The 24,879-nt window shown below is 43.0% G+C and overlaps 1 long non-coding RNA gene across 6 annotated transcripts in view; it reads left to right on the top strand.

Annotated features, from left to right (window-relative positions):
• LOC121061303 overlaps window positions 1-22,809 on the top strand; it is a 77,666-nt gene extending 54,857 nt beyond the window's left edge. Inside the window, exons 3-6 of one of the 6 annotated variants that reach the window (XR_005815035.1) lie at window positions 14,978-15,096; window positions 20,276-20,472; window positions 20,602-20,850; window positions 21,606-22,808. This is a non-coding gene — a long non-coding RNA (uncharacterized LOC121061303). Of the gene's footprint in view, window positions 1-14,977; window positions 15,097-20,275; window positions 20,851-21,605 lie in introns of all 6 variants that reach the window. The other 5 variants (XR_005815036.1, XR_005815031.1, XR_005815033.1 and 2 more) reach the window with 5 other exon arrangements.
• Window positions 22,810-24,879: the final 2,070 nt, after the last annotated feature.

Here is a 24,879-nt window from a genome sequence, read left to right as displayed (position 1 = left end):
TTAGGGATAAGAGCTGCTTCTTCGGGGCATGGTAGCAGAGCTGTGGGTAATGACAAGAACCTCGATTTGTTATTCTGAGCGCAACACCCAGCTTTTTATGTAACAAATCAGCTTTTACAGACATTGAGTTACCTGTCTCCATTCACAGACTAAAGCCTGGCAAACTACAAACTGAGCTAATTGGTATATTATTCTCTTAAAAAAGAGATTAAACAAACACTTGTACTGGGAAGCGTGAACGATACTTTCTGCCTGGAGGAAAACATATTATCTCTCCAGCAGGCGCACTCAGATCCCCAGGGCTCCTAAAGAAAGTCAGGATGACACTTTCTTGTTTTAGACAGTTGGGGGTTTGAGAGGGTTGAATAACTGAGTGGGGAGCAATGGGGAAAAATCTCTCCTTCCCATTCTCTTCTCTTCTGACTGTCACACAACAGCTGCTGAGCAGGCTTCCTCAAAGTCATTATGGCAAATGCAGATTACACATCATACACAACAGGCAGTTACTGCAACTCTTGACAGGTCCATCCATTTGCAATTTACAACATACTGGTTTCAGCAAGACCACAGAAGCCACTGCAGATCAATAAGCTGTGTTGTTTTTGTTTTTGTTTTTCCACAGCATGGGATGCTGCTTGGAAGGAGGGCTGAATTAAATAAATGATTTCTTTCCTAGACTGAATATGAGGCACTTGAGTTGCATGCTTAAAAGTCCCTAATGCTGCTGGTTTGAGGGTAGCTACGTCTGTTTAGGCTTCTGTGGTGACACACAATGGGAAAAGAGTAGTGTGGCCGTAATCCTATATATCACAAGGTCCTTGGCAATTACCTTAGATTGCTATGTGAATTCAGATAAAGACTGCATAATTTAGACTGGAAAGGGCCTTTGGACACCATGTGGTGCAGTTCCTGCTCAAAGTAGGGCTGTTGCAAAGATATACTGATCTGAAAGAATATGTTGGCTGCGGTGGCAGTTCATACACATTGGGTCTCAGCCACAAATAGAAGGTGTGAGCTTCGCAAATTGGGTATCATCAGTTACTTTACCAGCAGACAAGGTTTCACAGGTACTGAATTTTAAGGTGAACTGAAATCAGATGTTGCAACCCTAAGATACCACATTTGTGGAATCCTGCCTTCTGGCCTGCGAGTCTTACCATTGGGATGTTGTTGGGACAGCTGGATTCCAAGTCCCAGTGAAGACAGAATTAAAAGGTTAATTTTGCAACATAAAAGGGGTTGGGCAATGGTAGAAATAAGCTTTCAGCATAACTGCAAAATAATCTTGTGTTTGAAAGGTGTATTTTCTCCCCGATGTTGGTACAAGTGTGGGAAGGGCTGGGATACAGAATAACCTTCAAACAAAAGCACTGGAAGATTAGGTTCTACAGAAACTGACTTTCTACATCAAATTTTGGTGCATGCTCTACTTTCTGTGCAGTCAAGGGTCTCTGCTAGTGGGCGAGGCGAGTGCCCCAAAAGGCACACACAAGCCTGAAGTGCACAGCAGCTTCTGGCTTTGTTGGGTTTCCTGTTCACTCCTGTCCTAATCCCACCTCCTACTCAACTATTTGGAATGGATAATCAAATTAATGTAGAGATTTTTATGCTTCTTGGACTGAGGCTTAATTATATAAAATACCATTTTTGGCTGGCTAGTGGAATGAGGTCTCAATTACACTTTGGCCACTGCCACATTTTTTCAATATTGGAGCCAGAGGGGATCTTCCTGGGAAGACTAAATTGCAGGCAGACTAGCTTTGCTGAAAACAGCACTGTTTTCCTGTACCTCATCCATAAAAACAAATAATCGCTAATAACGTGAATTGAGCAGGTTTCTAGTGTAGCTGGCTGAAGCAAGTATTTGCCTTTTGTTGAACACCTTCTGTTGCACTCCACAAACACAAGCTGCTAGAATGACCTCAGCACTTCTTCAGCTTTTATTCAAAGTCACTGAGATGTTTATGGTTCAGTTTCCTCCCCCATCTCAGCAATAAATACCTACACAGCAAAGACCAGTAAATCTGCCATTCAAGCAGCAAAAACAACAACATGCCAATCCAATGAATGACTCCCTCACATTGTTTTTATTATACAAAGAGGGCTTTTTCTGTACTTCGTCCAAGAATGCCATCCTGCAGGGGATACTTTATAATAAACCAGGGAGGTCCAGCGGAGATGGGCAACAGATCAGAGAAAAGATAGTGTCATGTACAGTAAAGCAGAGTGAAAAAGGAAAGAGAACATACTTATTCTCGAGCATTTTCTTAAATCTTGACCCCATGATTCTGCCACATTCACTTTTCTATATGCCCTATGTTTTTGTGGAAGTGGCCTTTCAGACATTCTTCATAGCTGTATTCCTGAGTACCTGGATATTTAAGCAGTGCTTTTTATGGTTCACTCCTGATTTCAAAGAAAATAAAGTATTTGAATACACTGTTTGCTGCTGACCCACTAGTAATGGATGATCAGCCTGAAGATACTTGAAGCAAACTGTTTGCAAGGAAATCAAGAGCTTGTATACGGGTATAAGCTCTCCAAAGAGTATTACAAACTGTTAGGAAAAAAGCAATCTGTCAGAACGTAAGCCTGAGCACACAACATTTGCGAACTGAAGAAAAGATTGCTTTCATTGGATAATTTGCTTATTACAATTTGTTCAGCTCTGAAGCACGTGATAAAGCAGAAAGGAAAGCAGTCCTGTAATGTCTTTTTCTATCTGAAGAAAGCAGAGTAATATTGCTCTGATTTATAAAGGCAGCAGAAAATGGGGTTACAAAATAATCTTGCTCCACTATTGCTGCTTTGCTGTAGAGACCTTGGGTAGATGTGGCCTCTCAGCATTTTTATTTCCCTGTAAAGACAGATTTTCAACATTTCTTTACCACATAGGAATAAGGATAAAACACCTGCAGACAATTAAAAAAAAAAAAAAAAGTCCCAAATTCAAAAGCTACAATCAGATTGGCTCTGAGGTTTACGTCCTTAAGAATTTGATTCTTTTCTATATCTCAGGGCTCAGCCTGTGGCAGAAGCATCTACACAGTTTTTTGTTGTTGTTGTTGTTGTTTTTTATTTTTTTCCTTCAGAAAAAAAGCCACATTGCACTGTGATACAAAGGTATATACAGAGATTTTTATGTGCCCCATTGAAAGGTGGAGGAAGAGAAAACAACTGAGATGTTTTTGTGTGTCTGGTAGATTTACCTGCATAGATGGCTACACTTAAAAAAAGGATGTTGCTTGAGGAGACATGTTTCTAAACCTGATCCTAGGGAAAAAGTAAAAGTGGCAGAATTGAGAAAGAAGAGGTAGCTGGAGCCACTCCTCATTGATGGAGGGATGCTGAAAGATAACAAAGGGGGATGGACAAACAGAGAAGGGAATGTGATCCTCAGGGCAAGAGGGAACCATGCCAACAGTGAAAACAAAAGGAAGAGAATCTGTCACTTTCTGCAGACAAGGTAATATTGAAATGAACAGCCACCTGGGGCAGACGAAACAAGGAGATCCTGAAAGGAGGTCCTGAAACAGGTTGCAGTGTTGGAACCACGAAGGGAGAAAAAGGGAAGAGGACATGGGGGGAAAACCTTGGAAGCCAGGAAGGCCAAAGTGACACAGCTGAGAGGAGGAAGGTAGGTGTGCTGCCGCAGGTCCCAGCAGTGAGGGGGACATACAGGTACACCTGCACAAGAAGGGCAGAGCACCGCGTATCTGCACAGGGAGAAGGGCACCACAGCCCAGAGCATGGCTGCACTGCAGCTCACTAAAGACAGCCATTTCCACGAGAAGGAGAGACAGACACACACCAGAATGGTTAAGCACCAGCTGTGCTTATTATATTTATAATGGCTTTTTTTTTTTTTCCTTGCCTTGTACAAACAAACCTAATTTTTAACAGGATATTGTCCTTCCACTGCTTTTCCCTGCAGATGATGCTCTGGCAATATCTCCTGCCCTAAAATATATACCACATTATAATGATGCTGCAGAGCACTACATGTCAAAGAGACAACAGCAAGAACTTCACTTTGATAACTCTGCTGCCACTGCAACAGAAGGAACAAAAGCCCTTAAAAAAAGAGATGGTCTGGATGCTCCTAATTAAGGTGTTTAGCGCGCTGTATCAAGAAACAGCACAAAACCATGATATAACCCCTTGGGCAAAGCACGAGGCCTTAGGAACAATGGGGTGACTCTTTTTGCTGAGCCTGGGAGTACCTGGCTGATCACAGCCCTGTAGTAACAGTGCTTACAGGCAGACTGTGTGCCTCCGTGACACTCCGTGGGGAAACAAAGGAAAATTAGGGGGCATCTCCTCCAGCAGGACCCAGTGCTGGGGGATGGCTGTCTGTCTGCAGCAGGAACAAGGACCCCCTCCATTTTTCTTGCAGAAAGGTCAATTCTAAGAAGAACAAAAATGACATCTTTTAAAAAGCCAGGACCCCCACTATTTGAAAACACCCTAATAAGGATATAAGATAGCAGCTTGCTCCTGTCTCTTTTGTCTCTACCTGCTGTAAACTCCAGTACCATGCCATGACACAGGGCTTAGCATACTACTTCTGCAGGCCTGATTTAAGAGCTATCTGTGGAAAGATCATCTAAGACATCTCTCTCAGATACTCAGAACTCCTGAAGACATCTTTATGACAGCGAGCTGGTGTCATCCAAATAACCAGGAACACAATTCACTTACGCATCTGTTGTAGAAGCGGAGCCAAAACCACAACAAAACTATGCAAGTTTCTGCATTTTCTAAACTGCAGAAGACTGTGGTCTGAAATAATGCTGAGTGTCTGAGCTGCAAGGGACTGTATGCAGCATGCTACTTGTCTATCTCCAGCCTTGCACTACACGGGAGGCAAGGGCAGAGGTTCCTGCAGGTATGGTAGTGGAGCTGTCTGCAAAAAAAAAAAAGGCAACTTTGAAAATGTGGGTTGAAGACAGAGTAAAATAAGGTAATTTCAGAGCATTTTTAATTCCTAGAAACACCACCTTGCTTAACTGCCTTTGCCAAACAGCCAACTCACCATGAAATAGGAAGGTCTGGTAGGGCTAGCACAGGGCAAGCATGGACCCTCTGAGAGGGAGGTCAGGGCTGCACCCGGGCTGCTAGCTTTGTAAAGCACATCCACGGAAAAAGTTTCCTCTGCAGCCCTCATTTCCTGGGCACAACAGACCTGCTACCAGTCCAATGAATGTTGTTCAGCTTCAGGAAACAAAATAGCTCTCAGTCCCTCTGCTGAAGTTTGCTGGCTTTGCATCATAACTGGTCACATAATCCTAATTGCAGTGCTTTGGATTTTAACCACATCCTTCTTAAACAGGGGGAATGCTCGGTACATAAATCTTCCTGCACTTACTTTTGCATGCCAAATTATTTATAGAGCATTTAGAAATGCTGCACTTAGCCAGCATTTATCCCTGCTGCTGTGGCAGTTTCAGTCTCAGTGACTTGCTCACTCAAGACATAACACTGAATTTTTATTGTGAGCACTACCCACAAGTGCCAGTGTGATAGCACAGCAGGACAGCTTACGATGCAAACTCCCCCACCAAGCTGTATCCACCTTTCTGAAGAGAGCAGGCCCATGCATTAAGTTCTGCTTGATTCCCTGCACCATTCACAAGCCCTGTGAAAAAACCCCAGCCCCCTTTTCTAGGGCTTTGAAACCACAGACACCCAGGTGCCCATCAGCCACACAGCCTGCTGCTTCCAGCCATGTCCTTCCTTCTGTCTTGGCCTCACCTGGTATTTGCAGGCTCCCAAAAGAATGCATCAGGAGGGGGAATCCTTACCAGAACTGCCTGCCCCCAGCACCGACTGGCGTGCCCGTGCTGGTAGTGTGTTGAGCTGGAATTGGCTGCAGCAGGCATGGGATTACAGGGCTCAGCCCAGGTGGGTTTTAGATCAGCAGCAAGATTGCACGCAGTTCTGCCCACTGCAAAAGTACAACCCTCCCCTCAGGTCAGAACAGAAAGCCTTCACCTCACCTCAGCTAAACTTGACAAGTATTTGCAGTCATGTATTCTTACATAAATTGCTGCTGTTGACTTCACTTCTTGAGACAGAATGAATCAGATAGAGCCATACTCGAAAGGAATTAAAAAACAAATTATCTTGATCCTTTTTCTGCAAGCAGCAGAAACTTCTGCATTAGCTAACATCACAGCAAGCTGAGAACAGATGTTGGAAATAAAACCTCTTTTTCTTAGACTAACAGAAAGCAGTAGCCCCATGGTTCCCCTAGCATTTGTGTTTTATCTCATACTGTGAAACAATCCAGTTACGAATTTTACTCCTCATCTGTCAATAGTTAAAGTGCTTGTAATAAGGTCTTGAACTACACATTCAAAAGTTGATGACTAAAGGTGCCTCAAAGCTTTGAAGACAAAACAAACAAAATTTTCTTCAGGGAAGAGAAAGTTTTGTCAGCTTGCAGGCGCCATGAGTAAATGTAATTCTCAAGAATACAATGATCATCGTGAGAGATTTACTTTCTTAAATGGACAACTAGACATGGTCAGAACTTGTGAGTTTAAGGAAGAAGGAGTGAGGCAGATGCTACAAAGCTCTGCACTTTGCTTCAAGACATAAAACAACTCAGTCCTTCTCTCACCCTCATTTTCATCTTTTTCCCAGATCAAGGTCAGGACTCCAGTTTCAGTTGCCACTGAAATGTGTCTCCTGTGTAGAACAACTCCAGGAAAATGGTTATGCTTGACAATGACCATTTCATTCGTTGTGAACTGGAGCAGCTGGGAAAGCACATTCCAAGGTCAGAGTTAAGGAAATGGTCCTTCCCCTGGTCACTTCACCTGCTGCCAAGCCTAACATCCTTCCTGTGATTAAACTGGTGCACACAGCCTTAGCAAGCCTCAACACCTCTCTGTGGGACTTCCATCTGTGCCACTGTGTGGGGTCACAATGATAAAACCCGCAGCTGTCCTCAAGCTTTGTCACATGTATTCATTTGTCACACCAGTGGATTTCCACCTACCTCACAGGTCCACTGGCAGGGCAGTGACTTTGTGAGAGCAGTTTTTGCACCTGCCCTAAAACAGCCATTTCTGAATCTAGGCTGCGAAAATATACTAAATATTAATTCCTCCCCTCTGTTAGCCAGTCATGGGGACTTCCCATACAATGTCCCAGTATCTATTTCTCAAACCACCATTTTGCATGTGATACCATGAGCATCTTAATCGAACTTCTGGTTTGAGCAGCACTCAAGAAAAACTCTGCCTAATAGGAATCTGCCTAATAGGAATCTGCTCTCATGACTGTGGTGCATGAGTTTGTGCAGCACAGGCATCCCCATAGCTTTTAGCCTCTGCTCCAGCCTACTCTGGGAGAGCTGGTCCATCACTACACAAGTTACAGCAGCAAACAGAGATGGCATTCCCTAGGTCCATGTTTTAGCAGTAATGATCATTTGGCTTTCTTTGATTTGGGTCCCTATTGAAATGAGGGTCAATGACATTGAGTCATTTTAGTCAAAAAGGTAGATACAGAAAGGACACAGTCCTGCAGTCATGAAAAGGCTACACTTGAAGAAAAAATGGAAAATAGAAAAATAAATCTGTTGTGTTTACCTGGAAGAAATAGCTTATCTCCTGGGCAGGTTGCCTGGGCAATTGTCCAACACACTGTGTAGCATTGTTGGGAGATCTTGAGCTCATATTATCTCCTTCAGTGAAAATCCCATCATGATTGGGATGCCTTCATATCCCTTCATATCCCTTCATATGCCTTACCCCTACTTACTACTAGTAGTTAAATTTCACTTTTCATTCCTTCTTCCTTTCTCTGCTCTGTAAGATTTTGTGGCACGTCAGCAGCTATTTGCCCTCACATTGGTCCCTTGAGTATGTTTCAAAGATCATACTCTCGAGAAACATTATTATAGCACCAGCCCCCCATGTTGACTAGGTCTCTCTGCAGCTTGCTGTGTTGGAGGTGGGTAGTGTGGTGAAGAGGAGCTGTGACATCACTGCTTTGCATCATAGAGGCAGGAGTAAGATTTAGGTCTTTCCAGCCCTGCTGAGCCTGGGACTGAGTCTGGCACTCTTGCGTATGCAGAGAAGTATATAACACTGAACTCTGGCCTTTAGTTTAGAAGCGTTCCACAAAATGCGACCTAGATGATAAAGCTTGTCTTAAAGCCCTAGTAAGCACATGCATTTGTAGCCTATCCTTTCCCAAGGTGAGGAAGCATGCATGAGGGAACATCCCATCCTCTCATTCTGATGATAGACTCAATGGTTAACATGCATAGCAGCATATTAAAGTTTTCAGGAACTGAAAAAATAACAATGCACAGTAAAAATTTACAAAGAAAACTCAAATGAAAACCAATTAATTTTCCTTCATCCTTAATATGCAGTTGGGTTTTGGGTTCCACTTCTTTTATAGCCACAAAGTTTCTATAGAACTGTGGGCTGAAATTTCAAGTAACACTAGCTAAGAGAAATATTAACTATTTTGTTTGTCATATTTGAATTAATGAATGAGCCATTTTCGTTCTCCAAGAAGTGTTCAATATGGAAATGTGCCTTCTGGGAATGCAAATAGCTGAAACAATATATTAGGCAATCATATGCAAATGAAGATTTGCACAGGTGTAATTAAGAACAGAAGAGACAAACCTGTGTGCAGAACTGATTTACAGTCAAATTCACCTGCCTTGAAAGCCCAGATTAGGTTGCATGCTGATTAATAAACTGGTGTTTCGATGCTGTTGGATTATCAGCAGAAAGGTGAAAAAGAGCTTCCAACTGTGGAGGAACCTCTTAAGGTGGAATTGGTTTAAATTGGTTTAAATAGTGCCAATGTAGGGTCAGTGAGGAGAAGGGGAAATAGCAGCACATTGCAAGAACTGGAGACATATTTCCCAAACATACATGCAGAACAACAAGCTGTTCAAATTGCTGGAGGTAGAAGATAGTATCTGGCTTTCCAATACTGCACAAATAGATAAAGGATATTCTTTATTTTGGACAACCTGCACTTGCAATGTGGAATTAAAGCCAAAAGACAATTTGGGATGTAAATAAGATGTTAGGAAGTTGCATGTAGGATGTGGGAGTCATTGTAGACTTCTGAATGTATGCAACTCTAAATGAAAAGTATAGCTCAAACTAGATTACCTACTACTCAGAAAGTTTACTAAATACCATCACAGAAACAGACTAGTTCAGTTTGTTACTCCACCATTATACCAATCAGCCAAACCTATATGAAATATATATATATGAAATATATATATTTATATATATATAAAATATGATATATTTCATATATATGAAATGTATGAAAGAATTTAAATGTGATTTGAGAAATCTTCTGTCTTCCTTATAATTAGTTAATACTTAAAGCATTTAACAACCAGCAGATGTCTCTGCAGCCACCTGATCAGTGATATACACATGAGGAAAAACAAGGAGGGACAATTTGATAAGTGGGCATTTCTTTAAAAGAAATCTTCCAGAAATGTCAAAGTGACATAGAAAATTCTGAAAGAGTATTCAGAGGTTGACAGCATTATAATAGCACTCCTTAGGAACAAAATAGCCTCTTACTTGGATTTACAATTAGCAAAATGAACGCCTAAGAATGCTAGCAGATTGGTTAACCTGAAATAGGAATTATTTAGTTTTGTCTTTTTTGCTCATATTTTTCAGGCTATTCTCATTATCACATGTTCCATAAGGGCAAGCTTGCCTTTGCCATCCTGGGAGCTGACTATGACTGTAGAATAGACTTTTCCACAGGTGGGAAAGACCGTCAAAAATATCCCCCATTCTGCTCCAACGCAAGGCATGCAGCTTCAGTCTTTCCTTTACTTATGTATACACTGCAACATGTACAAAAATAGTATATACTATAGCAACACAAGACACTGCTGTAAGAAGAATTCCCTCCGTGGGGATGAGCTGAGCTAGAAAATGAGCCAGATGATTGTCATGAGTCACACTATTACCACACTGTGGTAAGGCACTTAAGTGTTATGACTCTCAGAGCAGAAGAAGAAGCTACTATCTGATGATAAAGCACATATTTTCTACCACAGTGAACTATTTTGTAAAACCAGTGAGTTGATGACTTGCAGCCCAGTGTCTCCCAGTAGTGTCATTTTTAATAAAGCCTGCAGAGCCCCTTGCAGCTATATTTGGGTGGTGTTTGTGCTTTTTGTACAGAGGCTGTCCAGGCTGTCCCTATTGCCACAAGGTTATGCCTGGACAGCTGTGCCTGGCTTATGATTTGGGAAAACCGAGAACACCTCAGAGAGCACAGCCGGAAGGCAGAAACACACTGAAGCCATTCTTACTCTTCCTGGGTGAGTACTGGGTGGCCCAAAAGCAAGCCTAACTTTGCTGATTCCTTGCAGTCTATTAGTAGCATCTCTTCCTTCTTCTACAGGCAGCATGAAAAGGAGATCAGAGATGTAGAGAGGTTGTTGGGTGTGAGTACAGGAGCTGCTGCATCTCTCCCTTGCTGGGTCAGGGCTCCGGGTAGTAGGGAGCACAGCCTGGGGTTCACGCTGAGAAAGGAGCCCCTCCTTCCCTTGATGTCAAGGAATAGAGACATGCTGAATTCCCTGATCCATTGAGCGATATTCAGGGTATTGTCCTTGTTTTAGGATCCAGCCCTGTGGCAGCTACACCAACATGCATACACATACTGCTTTCTGGGAGGAAAATATTAGCATGCAAATCTCTACTCTTGATTCTGTTTGCAGAATATAATATGTGCATATGGCTGTGGTTTATCTGACCTTCTAATTATTAAAATTGAAGAAAAAGTACTCTTTCATTCAGGTAATGCAAGGGAAATTTGCATTTCCTTTCCATTTCCAGGCTGAAACAACATAAAAAAAAATGTGAACTTTCTTTTCTTTCCCCTGCGAAGTAAGGTGTTGGGTCATTCAGTTTGCAGAGAGAAAAAGCTGCATGGTGGTAGGTATCTGTATTGTATGATGGGTGTTTGTATACAATGTTTTTATTTTCCTCTTTATTTAATTTCCATGAATTGCATTTTATTTTTGTTCTTTTTTTTTTTTTTTCACTAAGTAGTAAAATTTGCATACATGTTCTACAACAATTTTATGAAAAGTCTGCACTTGATACCTGTGATACATGATATATGATGCTGCCACAGGAAAAGTAGCTAGTGTTGTTAAAGACCTTCATCTTAATTATGAAAATTTTTAATTTAAATGTAGGGCTGAGCATACAAAATACAGTACTGGGCCATCTGTTAGTTTTCCATCTGGGCTCATTTGCAAAATACATTCTGTTTCCCCCCTAAACACTATTTATAATCTTCCTTGGAAAACAAATATGACTAATCTATGGCACACTAAAGATAGCTATTTGCCTGCAGCTTTTAATAGAAGTGGCTATATGGTTCAAAGTAGTAACAAAACACATTTATTTTGTTTTGCATGCAGGTGTAAAAGCTCACATGGCTTCCACACACAAAGCAAATCTTCATATCATGCTGCTTTTAGCTAGCAAAAAGTGAAAATCCTCAAGATGTCTGATTTCAAGCGAAATTTATAAATGATGGTGAATGGTTAGCATTTTCAAGACTATGACCAGGATTTTTGCAGTGATTCTGAAGTTCCTTGTTACTCTGGCTTACTCAGTCTGAAATGTCAGGCCCAGAGGCCTGATTTCTGAAGATGAGCACTAAGGTCATTACAAAGTGTCTTGGATTTCCCAATGGTAGTATAATCACTAGTCATTTGGTCCAGACAGGTATCTCCCAGGCAGCAGTAGCAGGGGGCCCGCCAGAAGCTATTGGGGGGATGAGTGCATGAGGTTGATCCCACGCTAGCCACCAAGAGCTTCTGCCGCTGGGTCTGTGGGTCACTACCTGCATCAACCAGGGGACAGGCAATGGGCTGCTGTGACTTACATCCCTTTTTCAACACTGCACAGAGGTGAAGGTCTCATTCCCTGCTGGGTACTCCTTTAATTACTCTGTTACACCTTCAAGTCAGGTATCATGAAATACCTCTTCCTAGGTCCGCTTTGCTAGCACTAACGCATTATCTTTGGCCAAACTCTGAGTGCTTCCAGAGTATAAAGCAAGAGCTGTCTAATTTCAAGGGTTTCATTATTTGAAAGGCAACTGTATAGCCTTAGGAATATCTTACTTTCTCTGCTCCTCATTTTCCAGTGGACTGAAAAATGCCTTCATATGCCCTTGCTTAATTTTAAATCTTCATTAAAAAGCAAAAGCTGATTTCTCCTGAATAACTTGCATAGACAGTTCTGAATAAGCTCTTTGCCGCATTGTGCTGGAGATTTTGGGGGAGGGAACAAAAAAAGGAAAGGCTCCAGGGAGACCTTACAGCAGCCTTCCAGTACCAGAGGAAGCCTTCCAGGGGGCCTACAGGAGAGCTGGGGAGGGACTCTTTGTCAGGGAGTGCAGTGACAGAACAAGGAGTAACGGCTTTAAACTAAAAGAGAGTAGATTTAGATTAGAGATTAAGAATAAATTCTTTACTATGAGGGTGGTAAGGCACTGGAACAGGTTGCCCAGAGCAGCTGTGGATGCCCCATCCCTGGAAGTGTTCAAGGCCAAGTTGGATGGGACTTTGGGCAACCTGGTCTGGTGGGAGGTGTCCCTGCCCATGGCAGAGGGGTTGGAACTAGGTGGTCTTTAAGGTCCCTTCCAATGCAAACCATTCTATGATTCTATGAACAAAAGTAGAACAGCTGTGTTCCAGAAAATGCATTAAAAAGTCTGGACTAAGTTGCCAGACTCCCTCATATTGCTCTCTCACACTGTCATATTACATATCATTGCTCTTGCCTGTCTGTTTTTCTGCCATCCCTTATCTGATATGTTCTAAGTTCTCTGCATTGAAGACTGTCTTATTTTCCTCTCTCATTTTCAGTAGTATCTGGCATAATAGCATTGCATTGCTGCAAGCTGAAGCTTCCAGGTGCCACTACAGCACAGCTCACCCATCCCCCTGCCATGAATCTGACAAAAATGTGGCCCTTGACTATTTATTATGAAATAGACTATACTTGGAAAGATGAAACAACCCATGTACAGAATACTCACCTGCAAGACCTGAAAACTCTATACAGCAAATCAATTTTTATTTTATGCTAATAGCAACAAAATTAAACCCCCAAATACAAACAGTCTGCTTAATTTCTCCCTGTCAAAGATGAACAAGCTGCCTTATCTGAGAGTGTTGTATGCATTTACAATGAAACAGAAAATCAGAACAGATGCAGGAGATACAAAAGAGATAGCATACTGAGTTTAAATGCCTATAATGCAAACATTAGTAGCTATTCACTAACAATTTAATTAACTTTTTTCCCCCTCATGCCACCTCAATTTCAGATCTTTCAATACCATATGGCAACTGTAGAGTGCATTTTGAAAATGTTCCCCCTAGGTGTTTTCATCCTTAGGGCTGAAGGAGCAAAGGCACCCCTGTTAAGACTGAGGGGTACGACACTGAAATGGACTTCAGTCAAACTTTGCACTAGATGCTCTACTGGGAGGCTTTGGTTCTTGCTGGCTAGGTATATTGCTGGTGATTGCCCTGCCCTTATCTCACACACTATTTTCTGCTTGTGGCAGCTTGAGTTGGTTTTACTCTGATGGTCATTTGAGATCCACCGTAGCCGTTCTCTCACTCCCACTCTTCCTTTGAAGAGGGGGGAGGAAACACAATGGGAAGGCCTCAAGCACTGAGATAAGGATAGGGAGATCACTCACCAATTATCATTACGGGCAAAACAGACTCAGCATATGGAGATTAATATAATTTATTGCCTATCACTAGTGTACTAGAACGGTGAGAAGCTCATAGCAAACTACAAACACATTCAAACACACACACACCTCTTCTACATTCTCCCCCCGAGCAGTGCAGGGAAACAGGGAATGGGGGCTACGGTTAGCCCCTAATGCTTTGTCTCCGCCACTCCTTCACGGTCCCCCTCTGCCACTGCTTCACGTGGGGTCCCTCCCACGGGATGCCATCCTTCCCGAACTGAGCCTGTGGGGGCTGCCCACAGGCAGCAGCTCTTCAAGAACTGCTCCCACATGGCTCCGTACCATGGGGTCCATCCATCCCCCAGGAGCAAACTGCTCCAGCACGGGTCCCCCACGGGCGGCAGCTCCCCCCAGCCCCCTGCTCCTGCGTGGGCTCCTCTCCACGGGCTGCAGCTCCGGCCCGGGGCCTGCTGCTGTGGGGGCTCTCCATGGGCCACAGCCTCCTCCAGGCCACATCCACCTGCTCCAGCGGTGGCTCCTCCACGGGCTGCAGCGTGGAGATCTGCTCCATGTGGGACCCATGGGCTGCAGGGGGACAGCCTGCTCCACCAGGGGCCTCTCCACAGCCCACAGGGGAATTTCTGCTCTGTGCCTGGAGCACCTCCTGCCCTCCTGCTGCACTGATCTGGGGGTCTCCAGGGCTGCTTCTCACTCCTCTCTCCCAGCTGCTGTAGCACAGCAGTTTTCCCTTCCTTAAATCTGCTCTTCCAAAGACCCAACCAGTGTCACTCACTGGCTCAGCTCTGGCCAGTGGTGTGTCCTTCTTGGAACCAGATGGAGCTGGCTCTGATCTGACATGGGGCAGCTGCTGGGCTCTGCTCACAGAGGCCACCCCTGCAGCTCCCCACTGCCAAACCCTTGCTGTGTAAACCCAATATTCAGCTGTAGTTAGACCCGTTGCTTCATACCATGACCATCCTGGTCTCTTTCCACAGGTTGGAGGGGAGTGTGCACATTTGTTTTTCTTCATGAAGGCAAAGCTGAGGAGATCTTCACAGCCCATACAAAGAATGAAAGCCACAACAAGATGGGACCAAGAAGAGAAGGCTTTGTTCAGGCACTGCTAAGCTTTGAACTGGGACAGAGAGTTGCTTGAGGGCTTTTGTGTAACAGTGATGGGGGTAATTTAACCAGTGCTTTAATTCTTTGTGTACAGCACTGAGTGGCAGAGGGAGGAGTGACAGAGGAACTGCTCTGTATCCTCATCCACAAACAGCCTAGGAGAGAAAGAATATGTTTCGTTGGTATGGTGCCAGAGAACACCTGGTCTAATAGGTAAGGTGCAGCAGCCTTTGTGTTCTGGGGTTGCATTACCCCAGGGTTACATGGTGCGAGCTGCTGTGACTGCATTGCTTTACCTTGTCAGAACCAGCTTTGCAGGCTGCCCCATGAAGAGTCCTATGTTGCTCAGCAGGACTTAGCCAGCACAGAGAGCTGCACATATGGTTCACATTCCTCTTTCTAGAGCTTCTGCTCTAAGTTTCCAGGGGAAAGTTATAAAAATATGAATAGACCTCTCCAGCATCTCACTGTTAGTAGAGCTCACTCTTTACTGTTCAAAGTTCCCTCTTTCTGAGCCAGCCCCAGCACTTGTCTCTCCCTGTTAAGTCCAAGGAGCTATCAGAAATCCACTCACTTTTTCCCATTGCATTCTGAAGCTGATAAGTAGGCAGGGGAAAGGCACCTATCTAACCTAACAGCAGCCTAAAGGGTGGTATGTCTGATACTTGCAACACACTCTCTCCCCTTCCCCCCTCCCCCCATCCCCCCCCCAAAAACAAAACAAAACAAACAAAAAAAAAAACAGCACAAAAGAAAATAAGATGTACTAGCTATGGCAGAAAACTGTTTTCTGTGTGTTGCACAGAAGGATTTTTTTTTCCCCACCAGAAAGTCTTGGGCCAAATTTAATAATCTAAATCTGAGTATTTCCAGCTTCTGAGATGGTAAGAGGTCAAAGGCATGGATGGCATAACCTATTTATCAGTAAGCTGAGAATGGTCCAAGCAGTTATTCTGTTTGCGTATGTTTAAAGGAAGAGATTTTGAACTGTAAATTAAAGTCATAAGGCATACCTCTGCCTCACAGGTCTGAAATAGAATTTGTGTACCATGAATGTGCTGGTCAGTCTACAACATATTAGAGTTTCAGGTATTAACAAGGCCTGTAGGACCTCAGGGTAAAGCTTCTAGAACGGCCGTGGTTAAGTAGAAATGACAAAGTTTTCAGAAACACTGAACACCCTCATTATCGTCAGTTCCCATGAAATTTGTGAATCATAAAATCATAAAATCATTAAGGTTGGAAAAGACCTCCAAAATCACCTGGTCCAACTGTCTCCCTACCACCAGTATCACCCACTAAACCATGTCCCTAAGTGCCAGGTCGAACCTTTCCTTAAACATCCCCAGGGATGGTGACTCCACCACCTCCCTGGGCAACCCGTTCCAATGCCTGACTGCTCTTTCTGAGAAGAAACGTGTCCTAATTTCCAACCTAAACCTCTCCTGGTGCAACTTGAGGCCATTCCCTCTAGTCCTATCACTAGTTATCTGTGAGAAGAGGCCAACCCCCAGCTCCGCACACCTTCCTTTCAGGTAGTTGTAGAGAGCAATAAGGTCACTCCTGAGCCTCCTCTTCTCCAGACTAAACAACCCCTGTTCCCTGAGCCAATACTCCAAACTTTTGAAAATCATGTTATTCGTACTTGGACAACTGTAGTATCACACACCTGCAAATGAAGCTTTTGGCAAATGGTCTCTTGAGAGGTCTGCCTCCAAGGTTGTTGTTCTTTTAGCCACTGTGTGGGCTACTGTCATACAAACAATTACTCCTTCTAACAGGATTTTGCAGAATCTATTCTGGAGATTTCTTCATGCTTTAAATCAAATTCCTTAAGTTATTTAAAAAGCTTTATAAAACTGCACTTAAAAAAAAAAAAAGATTACAGATTCATGGAATTCTCTTTCTTTTTATCTAGCAATGTTAAAGGAAGACCTTCAATTGCAACGTATTAGCAATCACCCATCCAATAACAGAAAGACCTGATTTATTTTTTGATTGTAGCAGGTTTAATTTCATTTCATTTATCAATATGTCTTTTTCACATAATTTACTACTCAACACTTTTTTATTTACAGTCATCTGGGTTGCTTATAAATAAACATTTGTTAATGCCAAGTTAATCAGCAACCCATTATTAACTTTACACAGCCTGAAATGCCAGTCCTTCACTTTCTGGGATGTGTGCAAATTCAGCAATCCCTGTCTAGTGAATTAAAAACTTTTTTTTTTTTTTTCCACTTTCTAAATGGGGACAGTCATTTCTGGTAGAGCATTATGCAGGTGGGGATCATGCATTTTAATGCTTCTTCATTTGAAATTAGTCTTGAAATCATTTGAATAGTAGTTTAAATAATGACTCTCTGAACCTACTACAGGTGATCTGGTGGCATCCAAGCTTAGTTGGTATAGACCACATGCACTTCATGTGATTTTCCTTGGAAATTAAAGACAGAAGAGAGACTTTTTTAAAAGCAGTGCTTAGGTATGAGTCCCTGCAATTAATCACAGAGATGATGACTTGCAGTGGTCAGTCCTGTTCAAACCAGTAAGAACCTGTAGGAACAGTCTCGCATACATGGGTCATAACTCTTCACATGAAAACCAAGGCCCAGTCTTGAAGAGGCTTGTTTGCCTTCCCCTCTAGGATTTTTTCATGTTCATTTTAGCCATTTCGTAGTATTTCAACATGTGAAACTAATAGCAGGTTTGACTGCACATGTAAAGCTGGGAGATGTTTCAGTTGCAGGTCTGACCTTTAGGGAGATGCATTGCTGAGGAGCAAACCAGAATGATTTTATGCTTCATAGTGCAAAGGAGAATTGTGAGATCTGCCCATATCCATTGTCCTCACACTTATTAATTAAAAAGTACCCCACTGTAATGACTACCACTGAATATCACCTCTTCATCATCATGAAGCAGTACCAAAGAAAACACCATTTAGCAACACTTGTGCTCAGCATGCAATTTTCCCTCTTAGAAATCATAAAAATTATCAGGAATTATTTTTCTTGGATAATGGAAGGTAAAATCATGTAGTGACATCCTCTTCACTCTGAAGCCTCTAGGTGTGGTTTATGATGTTTTATGATGTTTTGCCTCACCAAAACAGTTGTGCAGGTAGACATTAGCTAGTAGAAGAACCGCACATAGAGATGGGGTAAGGATTAAGAGGGCAGGAGCTTGCTGGGTGTGTTCATCAGTGCCATAAAAATCAGAACATCCTCTGGGGAGGTTGAGTGCTGTTGAAATCTGCCTCCTTCCAGCACTGTGAATCATTTCATCTTATACCACAGCCAACACTTCAAAGTTTCTGCTGGGCTCCTTTTCTAAACAGTCCTCAGGGAGAGAGGGGCCTGGATGCAAGAAGCCATGGGCCATTTGGAGAAAACAATTAAAACAAACTGCAAACAATCTCAGTGCTTTCAAGAGATGTCTCTGCTTTTCCCCAGAGTCTAATCATGATAGGTGCCAAGTCATGTTCCCCGCTGTGCTCTGCTATGTCCATCAGCTTACTGCCTTGGCTTTTTGTTTTGTTAGACTGGTGTTTGCTTCCCAGATGTGTTTTGGGGTGGGGAGTGGGCAGAGCAGGCTGTCATGAGGCTGTATTTCTGAGTGGTTACCTAAGGACACAAGGAGGTTTATTCTCTCTGACTGCTTTGTCAGCACTTCCCATGGAAAGATGAGCTCCATGACTCCTCATGGGAGGAACTAAAGAGGCTTCTTGTCCTTCAGATTGTGCCTGCACAGGCACATCTCAGAAGTGTGTACCCCTGAGCAAGAATCTTCTGAAGACCTTGGTTAACATTTTCTCTTAGCTTATAACTGCCACCTGTTTTGTTGGTAGATTTCATTTAAAAAGTCCTGTTACACTCCTGTCATGAGTAGGCAAAATACTGCAGCCATTTAAAAGGCTAGTGTGCAAGACAGAATAACAAACCCAAGGCAATCACCACAACCAATCCAAATGAACAATCAAATGATGGTCCTGGAGCTCAGCACTACAATGAGCAGATACTAAGTCACCTCACCATCAGGGAGACAAAGTTTGCCATGTTCAACTATTGTCATATCACCTCTCAGAGGCAGACAAGGTGATACAGGTTTGTCTCGCATTCTCAAGCTTTTGAGCATACAAAGGGAAAAATAACTGTAGTTTCTACTACAAGGAAAAAGTCATGTTAACATGACTCAGAGGGCCCAAGCATTTATGCAGTACTGCAGATTTATACCCATTTATACCCAGATTTACAGCATAATGCCAATGGAGTTAACACAGTGGTCAGTCAGTCCCCATGTATTTCACATCAACTAAAAACAAACATGCAGAAGACAACTTATGCTTCCAAGTTATCAGTACAGTTTTAAGATGTGCTGTGGCCTTAGCAGTTCATTTCCCAGTGGAGGGGTAACCAGCACCACACAGAGTATGATGGTTTCTTGACTGATCTGACTCACTTGTGTGATCTGAAAAGGAACAGGTGCATTCAGTGCTGTCCATTACTGAAAGGGACAAATATGCCCTGCCCTCCCTCTTGGTAAATCTAATGCAGATACAAGTTATTCCGTGAACAGGAATCCTCAGAATCATTGCATAAACTTACGTACCTCTCCAGGAATGGCCATGCACAACTCCTGCCTTGCTCCCCAAAATCTGTGCATTGCCAGGAATCACCTGATTAGAGATACTAAGACAGGAAAATCAGGCTTGGCACTCTGTCATTTATTCAGTCGTCTTGTTGCTCAGTACAAACAGCTCTGAGCTCCAGAGCCTGCAGTGGGTTTTGTTTTCACTGGTGGCTAGAGTAAATCAGGGCATCCTACTGAAGCTATCTGGACCTATGCCAGTGAAGGGAAATCAGAGACAGACTACGTTTATCCTAGTGAACTCAGCTAATTTGAGGAAGGGATGGGGTAGGTTTCATGCCGCTGTGTGCAGGAATAGGGAGTATGTCTTAGATAAAAATGTTTTAATTGCTACGGAAAGACTACCCTCCTCATTATCTGCCTATCTGACTATGCTTAAGTTTTTTATCTTATCTTATCTTACCTCTCCTTCCCACTGTCATTGGGCAGAACTGTGTGCCCAAAACCCCAGGTAACTTCAGTAGGACTTGTAGAGGTGAGGAGAGCCCAGTGAGTGACAGCATTTTTTTAGAACTTAAAAAGCCTCTTGGAAAAAGAAAGCTGCACTGGTGGGAAGTTACTTTGCTAGCATGCAATCCCACTAAAGCAGGGCTGACATTCACTCATCTCTTATCAGCCATTCCTGAACCCACTCATCATCCAAAGCCCTGACTGTCCTGTGGCTGAGACAGAACCAGAACAAAGTGCAGAGATTGTTCTGGGAGAAAATACTCTCTCAAACAGCTATTAATTCTGCTTTCAGCTTTGCAGACTTTTTCACCAAGACTCTTCCCTGCTCCTCGGCTGTCATCCGAGGCCAGAGGGGCATTTGCACTGAGAGGAGCCCAAGCTGCGTGACTGATGTTGTCTGTAAACCAGCAGCAGAGAAGAGCTGCTCCAGAGCTATTGCTGAGCCACAAGGTCTGCTTAAAAGGTCAGGGCCAGGTCATTACTCACTTGGTAAGGCAAGCTGCAGACCCCTGAGAGAAGCCAAGGGGAAGGGATTTATCTCAGAGATTTATGGCTTAACCATTGTATTGTGTTGTGTTTTGTTGCATATGGAAACTCCCCTCCCTCTGGTGCAAACAGTAAAAGTGGGAACTAAACCCAGGATGGTTCCTGCCTTTTGGAGGTACAAGGTAAGGCAGTGTGTGACTATACAAGCATAACAGCAGAGGATGGGATCTTGCTGATCCCTATTGCCCACTGCAGAAGATGCAGGGCGAAGGCCCCCTCCAGCCCTCTCCTGATGCAACACTCACCACACCCCTCTTGACAAGACAGTGTGGAGGAAATCCTGAACAGCAGCATCACATCTCCCCACCCCAACACCTCTCTGTAAGTTTTACCTCTCACTGGAAGGGTTTACCCTTTCTTTCCCCTCAGCCCCTTGTTTAGCAAGAAGTTTTTTTTCCTTTAATCTCTCACAGCTTCCCTTGGCTGTTACTGAAAAATTGTTCTCCCAGTCAGAACCTGAGCCTATATTTAAGAACTGCTGTACATTAACATGCTAGTATTAAAACGTTCTCTATTGCAGCATTCTGATTTATCTATGGATCTTTATTTTTGGACACCATTGCTTTTTACAGCTTTCTAATTTATATAGCCATTTGTTTTGGCTGTCAAAACATTTTTAATTTTAATTACTGTGTATCATGCTTCTGGGTATAAAACTGTCAGATAAATCTGAGTATCTGCATAAACATGTGGGGAACTGCATGTGTTATCACTCAACAATTGCTGGTGGGCAGTTAGCAAGCTCTTGTCTAGGATCTGTGTTCAGCTGCTTCAGAACAGCACTGGTGGGATGAACTGCTGATTAGTTGTCAAACTATGTGCAGTTATGTCCTTGGCTCTGCGTAGCACAGCAAACTCTTCGGACAGCACAGGCCCTGAGCAAAGCAGAGTTCACAGCCAAGTTTACCCCAGTCAGTCAAATCCAAAGTGCTCATTTGGCAGGACATCCCAAACAACAGGCTTTTTTCTGTTTTTAAGAGAAAAAGTGGCGTCACTTTCTTCATGGGGTGGCCAGCAGAGAAATGACTCGTCAGTCCTTAGGAGGAGAAAAATGTGTTTCTGTTTGGCCTTTTCAGTAAGGACCCATGGCACTGAGAGGCAGCCTGTCCTGGACTCTGAGCTCCTGGAGGCGTGAGGATCTCTGAGATGGCACCAGCACCACCAGGGGAGAGCTCTCCACTGCTCGAGATGGGACTGTCAGTCCTCCCACAGCATCTGGCCCTAAGCTGCACTAGGTCTGTTACAACCTGTAACAACCTCCTCATCTTTTTCCAGTACCTCACAGCACTTTCTGCTCACTGAGCTAGCACTCAGTTCTGTCGCACAGCTCGCTGCTGGGGAGACACAGGGAAACAACCCTGGTGTATTTCACATGTTGTCTACCCGCCCTGTCTTTGTTTGCAGTACCTGTCTCTTGTCTCCTCTTATGTTTGTAGTCGAAGCTCTGTGGAGGTGGGACTGCACATCTGTCTGTGTGCACAGTGCCTGGCACAGTGCAGCAAGCTGGCTCTGCTCTCCTGCACTACCAATTAAATATATTATCACCCTACCAAGGGTAGGTAGGGAAAAATGTAAGGGACAAAAAGTCCGTGGATACACCAAGGTCTGTGCCCTGTGTCACCCAGCACAGCCAAGGATCTGGTGCAATATTCCTGTGACTGTTCTTTCCATTAATCGTGTTGCAAACTGTCTACTAAGCAGAGAAAATCTTTTGCTGTGCTTCCCTTCTGTTTACTCCTCACTGGGTTCATGTCATGCTAGTAACTGTTTTGCTATTTTTGCTCTTAAAGATGTATTGTTTCACTCTTTCATGAAGAGCTTCTCCAAGACAAACAGGGAATTGCACTGATGTTTTGATATATTCATCCTTACCCTTTGAATTTCTGCCTCAGGTGCTCAAACTGAATGAACTGTACTGCCATCTGGGGATGTAGTATTTTCATTTCTGTTTGTCGTTCTACCTTTGAATCCTATTAAAGAGCCTCATTCTGGTGTTTAAGGAATAAAAGGGAAGTCATTTAAGTGTTTTTACTTACTGTGGTGCTGTAGTCCTCGCTATAGCAATTAGGTGCTGAACCAAAACCAGATCTGGCGTCTCCTGAGACCAAACCAAACAAGTGAATCCACCAAAGGGCAGACCTCTGCCTGGTGTATGTGCACTGCTTTCAGCATCAGGGGAGGATGATGCAATGTACTGCAGGCATGCCAGGCCCAGGGGAGTGCATAAACTGTGTCCTGTGTCTCAAACCCATCAGTACTGGAACTGGTGAAGTACTAGATGGAGACAGAGACTTTGGTTATGCCTTATTTTTTGCTGTCCTGCTGTAAGCTTTTTTTATCAGACATAGCATTGCCATGCACATGTAACAGGCCACCAACTAAAATGTGTGCTATTGGTGTGAATGTCTGCATAAAAAAACACATGGTCTTGTAAAAGAGCCAGAAAGTGTCATGTCAGAGCCTTGCAGAACAAATTACGGGACTCCCTTGGAGTTGAGGACAACATTATTTCAGTGTAAAACCTCCAGGCTATCAAAGGAATCAAGTTTAAAACAAAGGAAAAGAGTTGTTTTTTTCTCTCAGTAGGCAGTAGATCCATGAAGCTCCTTCCCAAAGGAGCTTTTTTGTTTGTGGAAACAAAATGTTTGTATCCCACTGGAGGAAGGTGCAATTAATGTTCAGAAGACAGTAGGTTATTCAGCAAACCATATCAGGGTCAGGAAATCCCCTGTGTAGAAAATAGATGGAGGATAAGACAGTCCTGGGGACATGGCAGGGGAATGTGCTTATAGTGATTGGTCTTACTCTTTCCTGGACATCTACAAATGGCAAGTGTTGAAGATGGGCTGCTGGGCTCAAGGTACCCTTCTCGTGAGTCAGTATGGCCCTTCTTAGGTCATGCTTTTATGACAAAAAATCTAATGGCAGGTGGTAGTGGAGCTGATGCAAGGTAGAGGAAGTTTTTAAATAATGGATTATTTTAAAAGATTATTGTTTTCACCTAACAATTCATATAAGCTCCTGTTCCAAGAAAGCGATAAAGTAGTATAGCAGTTCTGATATAATTCCACACAACTTTCTTCTTTGTCATAACAAAATGCGTGTTTCATCAAAGCACAATAACCTTAACTCAGACTCATTTGATATTATTTTTCTTACTAAATAATCTTGCAGTATTTCTATAGTTAGTTGGAACATGCGTAAAGTTATGTGCTCTTTTGCAGAGATCTGCACTTATACTTGGATGCGGGAACAGTATAAAATACAGTGCAGAATGAAGTTTATTGCAATAAAAATGTTTTGCTTTGTACTTTCTGAAAAGGAATATTGATAAAGTCAATATTATCTTGGTTAATAATCTTGGTTATCCTCTTAGTTGCTTTAAATGGCTTGATTCTGAAGAGGAAAAAAAAAAAAAAAAAAAAAAAGAAAAGAAAGCTGGCAAAACTTTCTGCTCCTGAAATACTATCAGGCCAAGACTTTAAGTAAATTGACATGAGCTACTTAATGTCTCGGTTACATTTGCAGTGAAGAGACCAGCACTCTGAGCGAGGACAGCAAGTTCTTTGAAGCTCATCCCTCCTTTCCCCACCAATCTTGCCTGTTATTTCTCGCTCCAGCCAGGAGCTGAATGGTAGTACCTGTGGTGTTTCAGATGTGGTACACTGAGCTGCAACAAATTGTGGATGTTAAGGCACCGTCTACACAAGGGACTTTTTCCAGTCAATTCCCACTGATTCAGTTTCACTAGCATATGACCTTAATATTCTTTCTTCGCTCCTGCCTTCTCACATGACCCACTTGTGGTCAGTTATCAGGCAACAAAATCTGTGTCAATGGGGATTCAATGGGACCAACTGTTAGCTTCCAATTACTAGTTGTTCAAGGTTTATCGAGCGTTGTGTCTTTAATTAGGGAACTAAGATGTAAACTGCAGTGTCCTTTACAAAGTCAGTCCTGTGGGAATAATTTCAACAGCCAATTGCTGTTCCTGTATAGTAATTGGGAACCCGAAGGGATTCACATATGAATAACAAATGAAGGTGCACAGTAGTAGCAGGAATTTATACCTGGAACTTTAGAGTTCTTAATGACCCCATTAAAAGGAATAAGGTCATTTGTTATTTAAAGGATCATGAGATACTGCATTTTCTAAAGATACAAAGCGTGCACAAGGTTAAGAAGTGCAAGTGTGAGACATGAGGGCTTTTCTGTTTTCTGTCAGCCAGGACTGCCAATAGAGTTAGAGTTTGGTGACAGAACATTTCTTGCATTTTTTAGTGACACAGTATCTTGGAGTCCCAGGTGTTGACTGCCTAGAAACAAAGCTTGAGGTCAGGCAAGACTGTT

Source organism: Cygnus olor, chromosome Z (assembly GCF_009769625.2).
Source record: "Cygnus olor isolate bCygOlo1 chromosome Z, bCygOlo1.pri.v2, whole genome shotgun sequence".
Lineage (NCBI taxonomy): Eukaryota > Metazoa > Chordata > Aves > Anseriformes > Anatidae > Cygnus > Cygnus olor.
Note: the sequence above shows the minus strand (reverse complement) of the source record. Positions and strands in the feature narration are given on the sequence as shown.